General features: G+C 52.8%; 1 protein-coding gene across 4 annotated transcripts in view; it reads left to right on the top strand.

The window, feature by feature from the left end:
- cyp4f3 (cytochrome P450, family 4, subfamily F, polypeptide 3) overlaps positions 1 to 17,224 on the top strand; it is a 66,881-nt gene that overhangs the window by 5,289 nt on the left and 44,368 nt on the right. The window contains exon 1 of one of the 4 annotated variants that reach the window (XM_078531139.1): positions 14,270 to 14,362. The exons of the other annotated variants lie outside the window; for them this stretch is intronic. The gene's annotated coding sequence lies outside the window, so the exon portion shown is untranslated. Of the gene's footprint in view, positions 1 to 14,269; positions 14,363 to 17,224 lie in introns of those variants that run through there. 4 annotated transcript variants of the gene reach the window in all.

The following is a 17,224-nucleotide window of genomic DNA, read 5'->3' as shown; positions in this document are numbered from 1 at the left end:
TCAGTGAGGGTCAGTGACAGAGTGAGACTGAGTGCAGGGTCAGTGACAGAGTGAGGGTGAGTGAGGGTCAGTGACAGAGTGAGGGTGAGTGGGGGTCAGTGACAGAGTGAGGGTCAGTGACAGAGTGAGACTGAGTGCAGGGTCAGTGACAGAGTGAGACTGAGTGCAGGGTCAGTGACAGAGTGAGGGTGAGTGGGGGTCAGTGACAGAGTGAGGGTCAGTGACAGAGTGAGACTGAGCGCAGGGTCATGACAGAGTGAGGGTGAGTGAGGGTCAGTGACAGAGTGAGGGTGAGTGGGGGTCAGTAACAGAGTGAGGGTCAGTGACAAAGTGAGGGGCAGTGACAGAGTGAGGGTGAGTGGAGGTCAGTGACAGAGTGAGGGTGTGAGGGTCAGTGACAGAGTGAGGGTGAGTGGGGGTCAGTAACAGAGTGAGGGTCAGTGACAAAGTGAGGGGCAGTGACAGAGTGAGGGTGAGGGGAGGTCAGTGACAGTGTGAGACTGAGTGCAGGGTCAGTGACAGAGTGAGGGTGAGTGGGGGTCAGTGACAGAGTGAGGGTCAGTGACAGACTGAGACTGAGTGCAGGGTCAGTGACAGAGTGAGGGTGAGTGAGGGTCAGTGACAGAGTGAGACTGAGTGCAGGGTCAGTGACAGAGTGAGGGTGAGTGAGGGTCAGTGACAGAGTGAGACTGAGTGCAGGGTCAGTGACAGAGTGAGGGTGAGTGGGGGTCAGTGACAGAGTGAGGGTGAGTGCAGGGTCAGTGACAGAGTGAGACTGAGTGCATGGTCAGTGACAGAGTGAGGGTCAGTGACAGAGTGAGACTGAGTGCAGGGTCAGTGACAGAGTTAGACTGTGTGCAGGGTCAGTGACAGAGTGAGGGTGAGTGGGGGTCAGTGACAGAGTGAGGGTGAGTGGGGGTCAGTGACAGAGTGAGACTGAGTGCAGGGTCAGTGACAGAGTGAGGGTGAGTGGGGGTCAGTGACAGAGTGAGGGTGAGTGGGGGTCAGTGACAGAGTGAGACTGAGTGCAGGGTCAGTGACAGAGTGAGGGTGAGTGGGGGTCAGTGACAGAGTGAGGGTCAGTGACAGAATGAGACTGAGTGCAGGGTCAGTGACAGAGTGAGGGTGAGTGGGGGTCAGTGACAGAGTGAGGGTCAGTGACAGAGTGAGACTGAGTGCAGGGTCAGTGACAGAGTGAGGGTGAGTGGGGGTCAGTGACAGAGTGGGGGTCAGTGACAGATTGAGGGTGAGTGGGGGTCAGTGACAGAGTGAGGGGCAGTGACAGAGTGAGGGTGAGTGGAGGTCAATGACAGAGTGAGACTGAGTGCAGGGTCAGTGACAGAGTGAGGGTGAGTGCAGGGTCAGTGACAGAGTGAGGGTGAGTGGGGGTCAGTGACAGAGTGAGGGTGAGTGGGGGTCAGTGACAGAGTGAGGGTCAGTGACAGAGTGAGGGTGAGTGGAGGTCAGTGACAGAGTGAGACTGAGTGCAGGGTCAGTGACAGAGTGAGGATGAGTGGGGGTCAGTGACAGAGTGAGGGTCAGTGACAGAGTGAGGATGAGTGGGGGTCAGTGACAGAGTGAGGGTGAGTGGGGGTCAGTGACAGAGTGAGGGTCAGTGACAGTGAGAGTGAGTGGGGGTCAGTGACAGAGTGAGACTGAGTGCAGGGTCAGTGACAGAGTGAGGGTGAGTGGGGGTCAGTGACAGAGTGAGACTGAGTGCAGGGTCAGTGACAGAGTGAGGGTGAGTGGGGGTCAGTGACAGAGTGAGGGTCAGTGACAGAGTGAGACTGAGTGCAGGGTCAGTGACAGAGTGAGGGTGAGTGGGGGTCAGTGACAGAGTGAGGGTCAGTGACAGAGTGAGGATGAGTGGGGGTCAGTGACAGAGTGAGGATGAGTGAGGGTCAGTGACAGAGTGAGGGTCAGTGACAGAGTGAGGATGAGTGGGGGTCAGTGACAGAGTGAGGGTGAGTGGGGGTCAGTGACAGAGTGAGGGTCAGTGACAGTGAGAGTGAGTGGGGGTCAGTGACAGAGTGAGGATGAGTGGGGGTCAGTGACAGAGTGAGGGTCAGTGACAGAGTGAGACTGAGTGCAGGGTCAGTGACAGAGTGAGGGTGAGTGGGGGTCAGTGACAGAGTGAGGGTCAGTGACAGAGTGAGACTGAGTGCAGGGTCAGTGACAGAGTGAGGGTGAGTGGGGGTCAGTGACAGAGTGAGGGTGAGTGACAGAGTGAGACTGAGTGCAGGGTCAGTGACAGAGTGAGGATGAGTGGGGGTCAGTGACAGAGTGAGGGTCAGTGACAGAGTGAGGGTGAGTGGGGGTCAGTGACAGAGTGAGGGGCAGTGACAGAGTGGGGGTGAGTGGGGGTCAGTGACAGAGTGAGGGTGAGGGGAGGTCAGTGACAGAGTGAGACTGAGTGCAGGGTCAGTGACAGAGTGAGGGTGAGTGGGGGTCAGTGACAGAATGAGGGTCAGTGGCAGAGTGAGACTGAGTGCAGGGTCAGTGACAGAGTGAGGGTGAGTGGGGGTCAGTGGCAGAGTGAGGGTCAGTGACAGAGTGAGGGTGAGTGGGGGTCAGTGACAGAGTGAGGGTCAGTGAGGGTCAGTGACAGAGTGAGACTGAGTGCAGGGTCATTGACAGAGTGAGGGTGAGTGAGGGTCAGTGACAGAGTGAGGGTGAGTGGGGGTCAGTGACAGAGTGAGGGTCAGTGACAGAGTGAGACTGAGTGCAGGGTCAGTGACAGAGTGAGACTGAGTGCAGGGTCAGTGACAGAGTGAGGGTGAGTGGGGGTCAGTGACAGAGTGAGGGTCAGTGACAGAGTGAGAATGAGTGCAGGGTCATGACAGAGTGAGGGTGAGTGAGGGTCAGTGACAGAGTGAGGGTGAGTGGGGGTCAGTAACAGAGTGAGGGTCAGTGACAAAGTGAGGGGCAGTGACAGAGTGAGGGTGAGTGGAGGTCAGTGACAGAGTGAGGGTGTGAGGGTCAGTGACAGAGTGAGGGTGAGTGGGGGTCAGTAACAGAGTGAGGGTCAGTGACAAAGTGAGGGGCAGTGACAGAGTGAGGGTGAGTGGAGGTCAGTGACAGAGTGAGACTGAGTGCAGGGTCAGTGACAGAGTGAGGGTGAGTGGGGGTCAGTGACAGAGTGAGGGTCAGTGACAGAGTGAGACTGAGTGCAGGGTCAGTGACAGAGTGAGGGTGAGTGAGGGTCAGTGACAGAGTGAGACTGAGTGCAGGGTCAGTGACAGAGTGAGGGTGAGTGCAGGGTCAGTGGCAGAGTGAGACTGAGTGCTTGGTCAGTGACAGAGTGAGGGTCAGTGACAGAGTGTGACTGAGTGCAGGGTCAGTGACAGAGTGAGACTGAGTGCAGGGTCAGTGACAGAGTGAGGGTGAGTGGGGGTCAGTGACAGAGTGAGGGTGAGTGGGGGTCAGTGACAGAGTGAGACTGAGTGCAGGGTCAGTGACAGAGTGAGGGTGAGTGGGGGTCAGTGACAGAGTGAGGGTGAGTGGGGGTCAGTGACAGAGTGAGACTGAGTGCAGGGTCAGTGACAGAGTGAGGGTGAGTGGGGGTCAGTGACAGAGTGAGGGTCAGTGACAGAGTGAGACTGAGTGCAGGGTCAGTGACAGAGTGAGGGTGAGTGGGGGTCAGTGACAGAGTGAGGGGCAGTGACAGAGTGGGGGTGAGTGGGGGTCAGTGACAGAGTGAGGGTGAGGGGAGGTCAGTGACAGAGTGAGACTGAGTGCAGGGTCAGTGACAGAGTGAGGGTGAGTGGGGGTCAGTGACAGAATGAGGGTCAGTGGCAGAGTGAGACTGAGTGCAGGGTCAGTGACAGAGTGAGGGTGAGTGGGGGTCAGTGACAGAGTGAGGGTCAGTGACAGAGTGAGGGTGAGTGGGGGTCAGTGGCAGAGTGAGGGTCAGTGACAGAGTGAGGGTGAGTGGGGGTCAGTGACAGAGTGAGGGTCAGTGAGGGTCAGTGACAGAGTGAGACTGAGTGCAGGGTCATTGACAGAGTGAGGGTGAGTGAGGGTCAGTGACAGAGTGAGGGTGAGTGGGGGTCAGTGACAGAGTGAGGGTCAGTGACAGAGTGAGACTGAGTGCAGGGTCAGTGACAGAGTGAGACTGAGTGCAGGGTCAGTGACAGAGTGAGGGTGAGTGGGGGTCAGTGACAGAGTGAGGGTCAGTGACAGAGTGAGAATGAGTGCAGGGTCATGACAGAGTGAGGGTGAGTGAGGGTCAGTGACAGAGTGAGGGTGAGTGGGGGTCAGTAACAGAGTGAGGGTCAGTGACAAAGTGAGGGGCAGTGACAGAGTGAGGGTGAGTGGAGGTCAGTGACAGAGTGAGGGTGTGAGGGTCAGTGACAGAGTGAGGGTGAGTGGGGGTCAGTAACAGAGTGAGGGTCAGTGACAAAGTGAGGGGCAGTGACAGAGTGAGGGTGAGTGGAGGTCAGTGACAGAGTGAGACTGAGTGCAGGGTCAGTGACAGAGTGAGGGTGAGTGGGGGTCAGTGACAGAGTGAGGGTCAGTGACAGACTGAGACTGAGTGCAGGGTCAGTGACAGAGTGAGGGTGAGTGAGGGTCAGTGACAGAGTGAGACTGAGTGCAGGGTCAGTGACAGAGTGAGGGTGAGTGCAGGGTCAGTGGCAGAGTGAGACTGAGTGCTTGGTCAGTGACAGAGTGAGGGTCAGTGACAGAGTGTGACTGAGTGCAGGGTCAGTGACAGAGTGAGACTGAGTGCAGGGTCAGTGACAGAGTGAGACTGAGTGCAGGGTCAGTGACAGAGTGAGGGTGAGTGGGGGTCAGTGACAGAGTGAGGGTGAGTGGGGGTCAGTGACAGAGTGAGACTGAGTGCAGGGTCAGTGACAGAGTGAGGGTGAGTGGGGGTCAGTGACAGAGTGAGGGTGAGTGGGGGTCAGTGACAGAGTGAGACTGAGTGCAGGGTCAGTGACAGAGTGAGGGTGAGTGGGGGTCAGTGACAGAGTGAGGGTCAGTGACAGAGTGAGACTGAGTGCAGGGTCAGTGACAGAGTGAGGGTGAGTGGGGGTCAGTGACAGAGTGAGGGTCAGTGACAGAGTGAGACTGAGTGCAGGGTCAGTGACAGAGTGAGGGTGAGTGGGGGTCAGTGACAGAGTGAGGGTGAGTGGGGGTCAGTGACAGAGTGAGGGGCAGTGACAGAGTGAGGGTGAGTGGAGGTCAGTGACAGAGTGAGACTGAGTGCAGGGTCAGTGACAGAGTGAGGATGAGTGGGGGTCAGTGACAGAGTGAGGGTCAGTGACAGAGTGAGGGTGAGTGGGGGTCAGTGACAGAGTGAGGGTGAGTGGGGGTCAGTGACAGAGTGAGGGTCAGTGACAGAGTGAGACTGAGTGCAGGGTCAGTGACAGAGTGAGGATGAGTGGGGGTCAGTGACAGAGTGAGGGTCAGTGACAGAGTGAGGGTGAGTGGGGGTCAGTGACAGAGTGAGGGTCAGTGACAGAGTGAGGATGAGTGGGGGTCAGTGACAGAGTGAGGGTCAGTGACAGAGTGAGGGTGAGTGTGGGTCAGTGACAGAGTGAGGGGCAGTGACAGAGTGAGGGTGAGTGGGGGTCAGTGACAGAGTGAGGGTCAGTGACAGTGAGACTGAGTGCAGGGTCAGTGACAGAGTGAGGGTGAGTGGGGGTCAGTGACAGAGTGAGAGTGAGTGGGGGTCAGTGACAGAGTGAGGGTGAGTGGAGGTCAGTGACAGAGTGAGGGTGAGTGGAGGTCAGTGACAGAGTGAGGGTGAGTGCAGGGTCAGTGACAGAGTGAGGGTGAGTGGAGGTCAGTGACAGAGTGAGGGTGAGTGCAGGGTCAGTGACAGAGTGAGGGTGAGTGGAGGTCAGTGACAGAGTGAGGGTGAGTGGAGGTCAGTGACAGAGTGAGGGTGAGTGAGGGTCAGTGACAGAGTGAGACTGAGTGCAGGGTCAGTGACAGAGTGAGGGTGAGTGAGGGTCAGTGACAGAGTGAGACTGAGTGCAGGGTCAGTGACAGAGTGAGGGTGAGTGGAGGTCAGTGACAGAGTGAGACTGAGTGCAGGGTCAGTGACAGAGTGAGGGTGAGTGGAGGTCAGTGACAGAGTGAGGGTGAGTGGGGGTCAGTGACAGAGTGAGGAGCAGTGACAGAGTGAGGGTGATTGGGGGTCAGTGACAGAGTGAGACTGAGTGCAGGGTCAGTGACAGAGTGAGGGTGAGTGAGGGTCAGTGACAGAGTGAGGGTGAGTGGGGGTCAGTGACAGAGTGAGGGGCAGTGACAGAGTGAGTGTGAGTGGGGGTCAGTGACAGAGTGAGGGTGAGTGGGGGTCAGTGACAGAGTGAGGGGCAGTGACAGAGTGAGGGTGAATGGGGGTCAGTGACAGAGTGAGACTGAGTGCAGGGTCAGTGACAGAGTGAGGGTGAGTGAGGGTCAGTGACAGAGTGAGGGTGTGGGGGTCAGTGACAGAGTGAGGGGCAGTGACAGAGTGAGGGTGAGTGGGGGTCAGTGACAGAGTGAGGGTGAGAGATTTGATCATGTCCAAATGCAGCAAGACCTGGGCAATATCCAGGCTTGGGCTGACAAGTGGCAAGTAACATTCACACCACACCAGGGTCAGGCAATGACCACCTCCAACAAGAGAGAATCTGACCATCTCCCCTTGATGTTCGATGGTATTACCATTGCTGAAACCACCACTATTAAAATCCTGGGGGTTACCATTGACCAGGAACTGAACTGGACTAGCCATATAAATACTGTGGCTACAAGAGCAGGTCTGAGGTTGGGAATTCTGCGGTGAGTAACTCACCTCCTGAATCCCCAAAGCCTGTCCACCATCTACAAGGCACAAGTCAGGAGTGTGATGGAATACTCTCCACTTGCCTGGATGAGTGCAGCTCCCACAACACTCAAGAAGCTTGTCACCATCCAGGACAAAGCAGCCCGCTTGATGGGCACCACATCCACATGAATTCACTCCGTCCGCCACCAATGCACAGTAGCAGCAGTGTGTACCATCTACAAGATGCACTGCAGGAACTCCCCAAGCTTCCAAACCCACAACCACTATCATCTAGAAGGACAAGGGCAGCAGATAGATGGGATCACCACCACCTGGAAGTTCCCCTCCAAGCCACTCACCATCCTGACTTGGAAATATATCGCCGTTCCTTCACTGTCACTGGGTCAAAATCTTGGAACTCCCTCCCTAACAGCGCTGTGGGTGTATCTACACCACATAGACTGCAGTGGTTCAAGGTGGCAGCTCACCACCACCTTCTCAAGGGCAATTAGGGATGGGCAATAAATGCTGGCCCAGCCAGTGATGCCCACGTCCATGAATGAATAAAAAAAAAATATATATATATATATAAATTTGCAGATGGCGCAAAACTTGGAATATTGTGAACTGTGAGGAGGATAGTGATAGACTTCAAGAAACCGGGGAGGTGTCAGCAGATTGGAGAGTGGCAAATGTGACACTCTTGTTCATGGGAGGGTGTAAAGGCATTGCTGGTAACGACAGGCCAGCCAGTGGTGGGTAAGGTTTTAAAACAGTATTCAGGGAAGAAGAATCAAAGGCACTTGGAAAGGTTTGAGTTAACTAAGGAGAGGCAGCGCCGACTTTTAAAGGCAAATCGTGTTTGATGAACCGATTTGAATTTTTTGATGAAGTAACAGAGAGAAGGTTGATGGGGGGAAATTCAATTGCTCTCTGCGTGGATTGTAAGGAAGTGTTTTGACAAAGTACCGCAGAAAGACCGGCTAACAAAATTAAGGCTCGTGGAATGGGAGAGTCAGTGTCAGCTTGGATAAAAAAGAAAGCTTAAGGACAGAGAACAGCAAGTTTATTTCTCTTTATTCTTTAATGGGACGTGGGCGTTGCTAGCAAGGCCAGCCTTTGTTGTCCACCCTTAATCTGAGTGACTTCCTCAGCCATTTCAGGGGGCAGTTAAGAGTCAACCACATAGCTGTGGGTCTGGAGTCACATGTAGGCCAGACCAGGTAAGGACAGCAGATTTCCTTCCCTAAAGGGAACCAGATGGCTTTTTACAATAATCATTTCATGGTCACCATTACTGAGACTAGCTCTCAATTCCAGATTTATTAATTAAATTTAGAGACCAGCACAGTGGGATTTGAACCTAGATCCCCAGGCCATGAGCCTGAGACTCAGGATTACCAGCTCAGTGACATTACCACAACACCACCATCTCCCTGAGGTGTGATAGGTTGCCGTTTGCCAGACTGGAGGATGGTAGACAATGGTGTTCAATGATGGGTCAATGCGAGGACCACTGCCTTTTTTTGATATATATAAATTACTTTGTTTGTAGGCAGAGTAAACGGACTGCCACAGGACATAGATGGGCTAGCAGGATGGGCGGACAAGTGGCAGATGGAAATTAATACGGAGAAGTGTGAGTTGATGCATTTTGGCAGAAGGGATAGGGAGAGGCATTATAGATTAAGTGGCACAGTTGTAGTAGTGTGAGAGAGACAAAGGGAGCTGGGAGTTCACATGCATTGACCTTTGAAGGTAGCGGCACATAGTCCGACAGCGATTAGCAAAACATCTGGGATCCTGGGCTTCATAAATAGAGGAATTGAGTACTAAAGCAGGGAAGCTTTGCCGAACCTTCATAAAGCTCTAGTTAGGTGACAACTAGAGTGTTATGTTCATTTCTGGACACCACACTTTAGGAAGGATGTGAAGGCCCTTGAGGGGAGATTTCCCTGAACGCTCCCCGGGTTGGGTGGTTTTAGCTGTCGGGTTAGTTTGGAGAAGCTGGGGTTGACCCCCCTTGGAGCGAAGGGGACTGAGAGGAAAGTTAATAGAGGCGTACAAGATGATGATAGGTAGACAAAGTGAAGCTGTTCCCATTAAGCTGATGGAACAGGGGCAAGTGGACAGCGAGCGGTAATGACCCGGAACTCACGGCCCACAAGGGCGGTGGAAGGGGAGGCGATGAATGGTTCCAAAAGGAAATTGGACGGGGCACTCGAGGGAGTAGAGCTGGGAATGGGACTAACTGGATTGTTCTACAGGGAGCTGGCATGGACTCGAAGGGCTGAATGGCCTCCTGCTGTGCCTTAATGCCTCTTAAGACGCTATGACCCTACGAGGTCATAGAGAATGGGCGGAAAGGTACGGCAAAAAGTGTGAAGTGATACATTCTGCTAGGAAGGACGAGGCGAGGTGATATAAAATGCAGGATACAATTCGAAGGTGGGTGCGGGAACAGAGAGACCTTGGGATGCAAGTGTGGCGGGCAGGTTGAGAAAGTTGTTAAAAAAGCTTATGGGGTCTTGAGCTTTGTCAATTGGGGAGAAAGATGACAAAAGCAAGGAAGTTTATAAAACACTGGAGTAATGTGGCCAGTCCCCGAGGACCACACTTTAGGACAGTTGTGAATGGAGGGAGGATCCCTGAGAATGGGCCTGGAGACGAGGGACTTTTCAGTTACATTGGATAGACTGGGGAAAGGTAGGGCCGCCCTCCTCTGGCGGGGTGGGGGGAGGAGACGAGCTCGAGATTTGACCGAGATGCTCAAAATCAGGAGGGGCCTGGACAGAGGAGCTCGGGCCAAACTGTTCTCGTTGGCCAAAGGGTTGAGAATCGGGGGGGACGCTGATTTTACCTGAACGGCGTAAAGAGACAACGTGTGGGAAGACTATTTTCGCACAGCAAGCTGACTGTGTGGAGGTCATAGGGGGTCGGTAAGAAAGCAGAGGGCACAATCAGGTCAGTCATGGCCTTACCAAATGGCGGAGCAGGCTCGAGGGGCCGAATGGCCTCTTCCTGCCCCCTAATGCCTACGTTTGTATGTTTGAGTGGGTAGAGTCCAGAATAGGCTGCCTGAGAGTGTGGTGGAGGCAGATCCAATCGCCGCTTTTTAAAAGGGAAAAGGATAAGCGCTTGCAAGGGAAGTTCTGCAGGGCCACAGCAAGAGGACAGGGGTGGGGGTGGGGGAACGAGTTAAATTACTCTTGGAGAGAACCAGAATGGGCTCGATGGGCCGAGTGGCTCCTTCTGTGCTGTAACCATTCTCTGATTCTAACTGTAGATCCTTTCAGGAGCTCTGATAAGAGAGTTTAACACTGGCGGGTAATGGCAGAGGCAGAGAGTGTCTGTCCAGATACATCAGAAATGGAGAATATTGCTCTTTAAAACTACCAACTGGAACTTGCTGACAATGGGCTATCAGTTCACTGCTAGTCTCAGTAATGTGTGGGCAGACGAAGGAAGCAGCAGCGACAGGGACATTCAGATATATCGGCCTTGAGTGCAGTGTCGATTTACCAGAATGATACATGGACTGCAAGGGTTAAATTGCAAGGAACGATTACACAAACTATCATTGTGTTCCCTGGAATTTAGCAGGTTAAGGGGTGATTTGATTGAAGTTTTCAAGATATTAAGCCGAACAGAATAGAGTTGGAGTCTGGAACAAACTTCCTGAGAGGGTGGTGGAGGCAGGATCGACCGAGGTATTGAGAAGGGAATTGGGTTGCTACCTGAAAAGAATGTGCAGGGTTATGGGGATAAGGCAGGGGGGTGGGACTAGGTGGAATACTCTTTCAGAGAGCCAGTTCAGACTCAATGGGCCGAATGGCTTCCTTCTGCGCTGTAAAGATTCTGCGATACTGTGAAGGGACAGAATAGGGAAAGTTTATTTCTGGTGGTTTGGGGAGTGGAACACTCGGGGACATGGTCTAAAAATTAGAGGCAGACCTTTCAGAAGTGAAATTAGGAAACACTTCGACACAGAGGGTGGTAGAGATCTGGAACTCTCTTCCGCAAATGGCAATTTAGGGGAGGCGGTGGAGCGGTGGTATTATCACTGAATGAGTATCCTAGCAACCCAGGGTAATGCTCTGGGTTCAAATCCCACCATTGGCAGATGGTGAAATTTGAATTCAATAAGAATCTGATGATGGCCATTGCCAATTGTCATAAAAACCCATCTGGTACACTAATGCCCTTTAGGGAAGGAAATCAGCCATCCTTACCTGGCCTGGTCTACATGTGACTCCAGACCCACAGCAATGTGGTTGACTCTTAAATGCCCTCTGAACAAGGGCAATTAGGGATGGGCAATAAATGCTGGCCCAGCCAGCAATGCCCACAACCCATGAATGAATAATAAAGAAAAAAATTGATGCTGGATCAATTATTAATTTTAAATCTGAGATGAATAAATTTTTTGTTAACCATTAACCTGAGGTACTAAGGGATTTGGGGCAAAGGTGGCAATATGGAATTAACAGACAGGGAGCTCAGTCCTGATGTCATCAGGTGGTGGAACAGGCTCGAGGGGTTACCTGGCTCCTATGTTTCACTCACTGCTGACTATAACCTTGTCTGATTAATAGTAGGAGACCCTAGTAGCCTGTGGGTAAAATTACACTGTCTAAAACCGCGGATCTGACCAGACCCAGTGTGGGATTTATCCGCTGGGGAGAGAAACCAGAAATAATGACTGAGCTACCGTTGTGACTTGTGAGTCACACTTGCACACGTGTTGTACGCAAGTAGTTCTGCAGACACTTCTTAGGTGGAACACATTGTGTTTATTTACAAGGTACTCAGCATGTGTGTTTCTACACCAAACTCTATCTACATACTCCTGCTGCTCACTTGCAGACAACTGACTTCCAACTAACTAGTAACTAATTACAGAGTTAGCCCGCCCTACTCCACTATTGGCTATACAAGTGATCTTCCTTTATAACATTCTTAAAAGTATACAACACATTAGATAAAACCATAGATACCACATCTGCCTGGGATTGAGGGGCTGGGTGAGAGGGCCCATGGGGACTGCAAGAGGCTGTAGGGAGGTTGTAGGCCGGCTGAGTGTGAGGGCCCATGGGGACTGCAGGAGGCTGTAGGGAGGTTGTAGGCCGGCTGGGTGTGAGGGCCCATGGGGACTGCAGGAGGCTGTAGGGAGGTTGTAGGCCGGCTGAGTGTGGGGACCCATGGGGACTGCAGGAGGCTGTAGGGGGGTTGTAGGCCGGCTGGGTGTGAGGGCCCATGGGGACTGCAGGAGGCTGTAGGGAGGTTGTAGGCCGGCTGAGTGTGGGGACCCATGGGGACTGCAGGAGGCTGTAGGGGGGTTGTAGGCCGGCTGGGTGTGAGGGCCCATGGGGGCTGCAGGAGGCTGTAGGGGGGTGTTGTAGGCCGGCTGAGTGTGGGGATCCATGGGGCCTGCAGGAGGCTGTAGGCCAGGTTCCACACTCCAGGACTCCTGAAAGCGGCAGAATCCCACAGTAAGTGAGGTCTTTAGTTGCAGTGTAAGAGGTCTCTGCACGTGGCTGTATCTCGAACGTGCTGTGCTCCCTGTGGAGGCTGATTCACTATGTAAATGATCAGCACATGATGAAGGCTCAAGTGGGTGAACTGGGAGGTTAGAGACATGTCAACTGAATCATTGAATCCACTGCAGATGTTTAGCAGCTGTCTTGCTTTTCAGCCACCTTTTATTTATTGATTGATCAAGAAGGAGGGTCAAAGGCCAGACTGCAAGTCAGGACAGGGTGTGGGAACAATGTCTGAGTCGCCCCTCTCTGATGCTGTTAGGCTCGTGTCCTCCCCTCCCATTAACTGATGATGGACACGAGGAGTCCACAGGGGTTAAACTCAATTTCCACCCCCTCCAGCTAAATATCAAGTTTCAAAACCCAAACCTGACTCCCGCAATGTCAGACCCATTCTGCCCCCAAACCCCAGACCCGTCCCCCTCCAAACCCCAGACCCGTCCCCCCAAACTCCAGACCCAACACCCCAAACCCCAGACCCATTTCCCCAACACCCCCAAACTCCAGACTCCATACCCCAAACCCCAGACCCATTTCCCCAACACCCCCAAACCCAGTCCCAACACCCCAAACCCCAGACCCAACACCCCAAACCCCAGACCCAACGCCCCAAACCCCAGACCCATCTCCCCAACACCCCCAAACTCCAGACCCAACACCCCAAACCCCAGACCCGTCCCCCTCCGAAACCCCAGACCCAACACCCCAAACCCCAGACCCGTTCCCCTCCAAACCCCGGACCCGTCCCCCCAAACTCCAGACCCAACACCCCAAACCCCAGACCCATCTCCCCAACACGCCCAAACCCAGGCACAACATCCCAAACCCCAGACCCATTTCCCCAACACCCCCAAACTCCAGACCCAACACCCCAAACCCCAGACCCATCTCCCCAACACCCCCAAACCCAGACCCAACACCCCAAACCCCAGACCCATCTCCCCAACACCCTGAAACTCCAGACCTAACACCCCAAACCCCAGACCCATCTCCCCAACACCCCCAAACCCAGACCCAACACCGCAAACCCCAGACCCATCTCCCCAACACCCCCAAACCCAGACCCAACACCACAAACCCCAGACCCATCTCCCCAACACCCTGAAACTCCAGACCCAACACCCCAAACCCCAGACCCATCTCCCCAACACCCCCAAACCCAGGCACAACACCCCAGACCCACCGACCCTCCCTCCCCCAAACCACAGAGCCAACCAGGCTGAGTGGCCCCCCCACCGTTGCTAAGAGGTAGGGCAGAGAGTGGAGGGAGGCAGTGACAAACAAGCAGCCAACACTGAAAACGCATCTCCTCAGCACTTCAGCTCAGACACATGCTATTACCACCTGGTCTGTGTGGACCGGTGCATCGAATGACATTGCATTTACAGCAGAGAAACAGGCCATTCAGCCCAACTGGTCCACGCTGGTGTTTAAGCTCCACACAACCCTCCTTGCACCTTGCGTAGTCTCACCCATATCCTTCTCTTTCTTTCTCCCTCATGTTCTGGTCTAGCTTCCTCTTAAATGCATCGAAACAATTCACCTCAACTGCGACACATTGTGACAAGCTCCACATTCTAACCGCTCTCTGGCAAACAGATTTCCCTTGAATTCCCTATTTGATTTAACAGTGACTATCTTGTCTTTATGACTCCTCTTTTTGGTTTCCCCAATAACCGGGGGGGGAGGGGGGCATTTTCTCTATGTCCACCCCATCGAGCCCCCTTCACCGATACATCTGTCAGATCACCTCTCCGTCTCTTCCCCTTGGCCTGTTCCATCTTTCCCTGATAGTTGGAAGCCCTCTGTTCTGATGCCTTCCCTGAAAACCCTCCTTTGAGCCTTTGTGAGTGCCGCGCTTATCTTTCTTAGTGATCGTGACTGTGCACACAGGGTGTGCAGTTCTGCAATTACCCTGTTTGGTCATATTCTGCAAATGAGGAAGTGTCCCTTTAATTAGTTTAGAATTGATAAGGAAGTGTGACGACCTGATGGGTATGACTGTGCAAGCACTCTCCCAGTCAGCTCACTGAGGCCTCGACAGTTAAACTGCAGTTAATGTGTAAGTCGATTTCTGTTTTTAAGCCTGATGTCTCATTCCCTACAGTCACGCCCTCTGTTAGACGTGTTTTTATTCCTTCATGGGGTGTGGGCGTCGCTGGCTGGGCCAGCATTTGTTGTCCATCCCTAGCAGCCCTCGAGAAGGTGGTGGTGAGCTGCCTTCTTGAACTGCTGCAGTCCCTGTCAGTCAGATCACTGCTGATCTTCTACTTTGACACTATTTTCCTGCATTATCCCCATTTCCCTTGATGTTTTTAATATGTAGAAATCTATCGATCTCAGTCTTGAACATACTCAATGGCTGAGCCTCCACAGACCTCCTGGGCAGAGAATTCCAAAGATTCACCGCCCTCTGAGTGAAGAAATTACTCCTCATCTCAGTCCTCAATGGCCTGCCCCTTATTCTGAGACTGTGTCCCCTGGTTCTAGACCCCCCCACACCTCCCCACACCAGCCAGGGAAAGATCCTTCCTGCCTCTACCCTGTCAAGCCCTGTAGGAATTTTGTGTGTTTGAATGAAATCACTTCTCGTTCTTCTAAATTCCAGAGAATTACAGGCCCGGCCTATTTAGCCTTTACTTATGGGTCAATCCCTCCATCCCAGGAATTAGCCTGGTGCATCTGCTGCCCCTGCCCCTCTAGGTGGTAGAGTTGGCGGGTTTGGAAGGCCTTGTCAAAGGAGCTTGTCGATAAGGCCGATTTAACCACCTTCCCCATCCTCCTCCTCTGCAGCTCTCTGAGGCTGAATCAGATTGTTCTCAACCGTCTTGCCATATTTGGACTGGAGATGAGCTCGCAATTGCATATTCGCACCAAGGCTAAAACTGCTAACTTCCGCCCCCATAACATCGCCCGACCTCACCCCTGCCAAGCCTCACCTGCTGCTGAAACCCTCATTCCTGCCTTTGTTGCCTCTTGGTGGACTATTCCAACGCCATCCGGGCCCACCTCCCACACTGCACTCTGTGTAAATTCAGCTCATCTTAAACTCCGTTGCCTGGGTCCCAACTCGAACCAAGCCCCATTCACCCATCACCCCTGTGCCCACTGACCCACACTGGCTCCTGGTCCGGCAATGTCTCAATTCTAAAATTCCCACCCTGGGTTTGGCAACGTACATTCAGAAACAGAGTACTGCGTGTGCTGGCAATCTGAAATAAAAACAGTAAAGGCTGGAAATACTCTGCAGGTCAGGCAGAGTTTGTGGAGAGAGAGAGAGAGAGTTGACGTTTCACCTTTCATCAGAACGGTCTATCTCCGTGGATGTTGACTGACCCGCTGTGTATTTCCAGCATTTTCTTCTCCGTCCCCCACGCCCCCTCCCTATTTCTGTAACCTCCTCCCTCCAGCCCGACAGCCAACTGAGAGATATCTGTACTTCTCTAATTCTGGCCTTTGGCGTATCCCTGATTTTAATCCCTCAACCCTTGGTGCCTTCAGCTGCCATGCATCCCGAGCCCCGGAATTCCCTCCCTAAACCCCTCCCCACTTTCCGCCTCTCTATCCTCCATTAAGATGCTCCATAATACCCACCTCTTTGACCGAGCTCTTGTGACCGGTGATTATGTCCCTTTGTGTGACTTTGTGTGAAGCTGGTCTGATGAATGTTCCTGTGAAGTGCCTTGGGGCGTTTTTCGGAGAGGCACTGTTTAAGCACAAATTGATGAGTGTGCACATTTTTTTTTCTCCGGTCATGGTGGCCGTGGTAGAGTATGTAACAGGGAGGTTTTAAGGTTGGCAAGCCGTGACTTGTGGGGCGCTGCAAGGAGCGGTGCTGTATTTCAGCTCTTTACTATCAGGATCAAGATGGACAAAGAAGGGTCTTTATAAAGAGCCTTGCAAACTGGGTGAATGTACCACCAATGGAGATGACCCATACCTCCAGGGCAAGATTAACATGGAGGTCCATGGCCGCCAATGCCCTCTTAGGGCATGGCACCGAGAGGGGGAGAGAGGGAGAGGGAGGAGAGAGGGAGAGGGAGAGAGGGGGAGGGAGGGAGAGGGAAGAGGAGTGGGAAAAAGAAAAAGAATGAAGAACAATTAGCGCCTTAGTCAAAGAGTAATATATCCAAATTTTCGGATGACACAAAGCTAGATGGGAATGCAGGCTATGCGGAGGACACAGAGGCTGCAAAGAGATATAGACGGGTTAATTGGGTGAGCAACAAGATGGCAGATGGGGTATAATGTGGGGAAGTGTGAGGTTAAGAGCAAGAATAGGAAGGCTGAGTATTTCTCAAAGGGTGTGAAACTTGTAAATGTTGATGTTCGGAGAGACTTTGGGGTGCTTGTGTAAGGAACACAGGAAGTTAGCATGTAGGTGCAAGCAATCAGGAGGGGAAGTTGCCTTTATTGCCCTTAATTGGAAGGGGATTGGAGGACAGGAATAAAGGAATCTTACTCTGACTGTACAGGGTTTTGGAGAGACCGCACCTGGAATATTGCATGCAGCTTTGGCCTCAGTTTAAGGAAGGATATACTTGCATGAGAGGTGGTAAAATGAAGGTTGGTTCCTGGGATGAGAGGACTGTAGTGTGATGAGAAACTGAGTAACCTGGGTCTTTAGTCTCTGGAGTTTAGAAGAACGAGAGGTGAACTCATGGAGATGTACAAGATTCTGAAGGGGCTTGACAGGGTGGATACTGAGAGATTGTTTTCCCTGGTCAGGGAGTCTAAAACACAGGAGCACAGTCTCAGGATAAGGGGCCGATCATTTAGGACTGAGATGAGGAGAAATTTCTTCACTCAAAGGGTTGTGAATCTTTGGAATTCTCTGCCCCACAGGGTTGCAGATGCTCCATTGTTAGCTCCGTCGTTGAATACATTTAAGGCTGGGATACAAGGATTTTTGGTCTCTCAGGGA

The sequence above is a fragment of the Cetorhinus maximus genome, chromosome 28 (genome assembly GCF_964194155.1).
Source record: "Cetorhinus maximus chromosome 28, sCetMax3.hap1.1, whole genome shotgun sequence".
Classification (NCBI taxonomy): domain Eukaryota; kingdom Metazoa; phylum Chordata; class Chondrichthyes; order Lamniformes; family Cetorhinidae; genus Cetorhinus; species Cetorhinus maximus.
The sequence above is the reverse complement of the archived record's forward strand: the minus strand, read 5'-3'. Positions and strand labels throughout refer to the sequence as shown.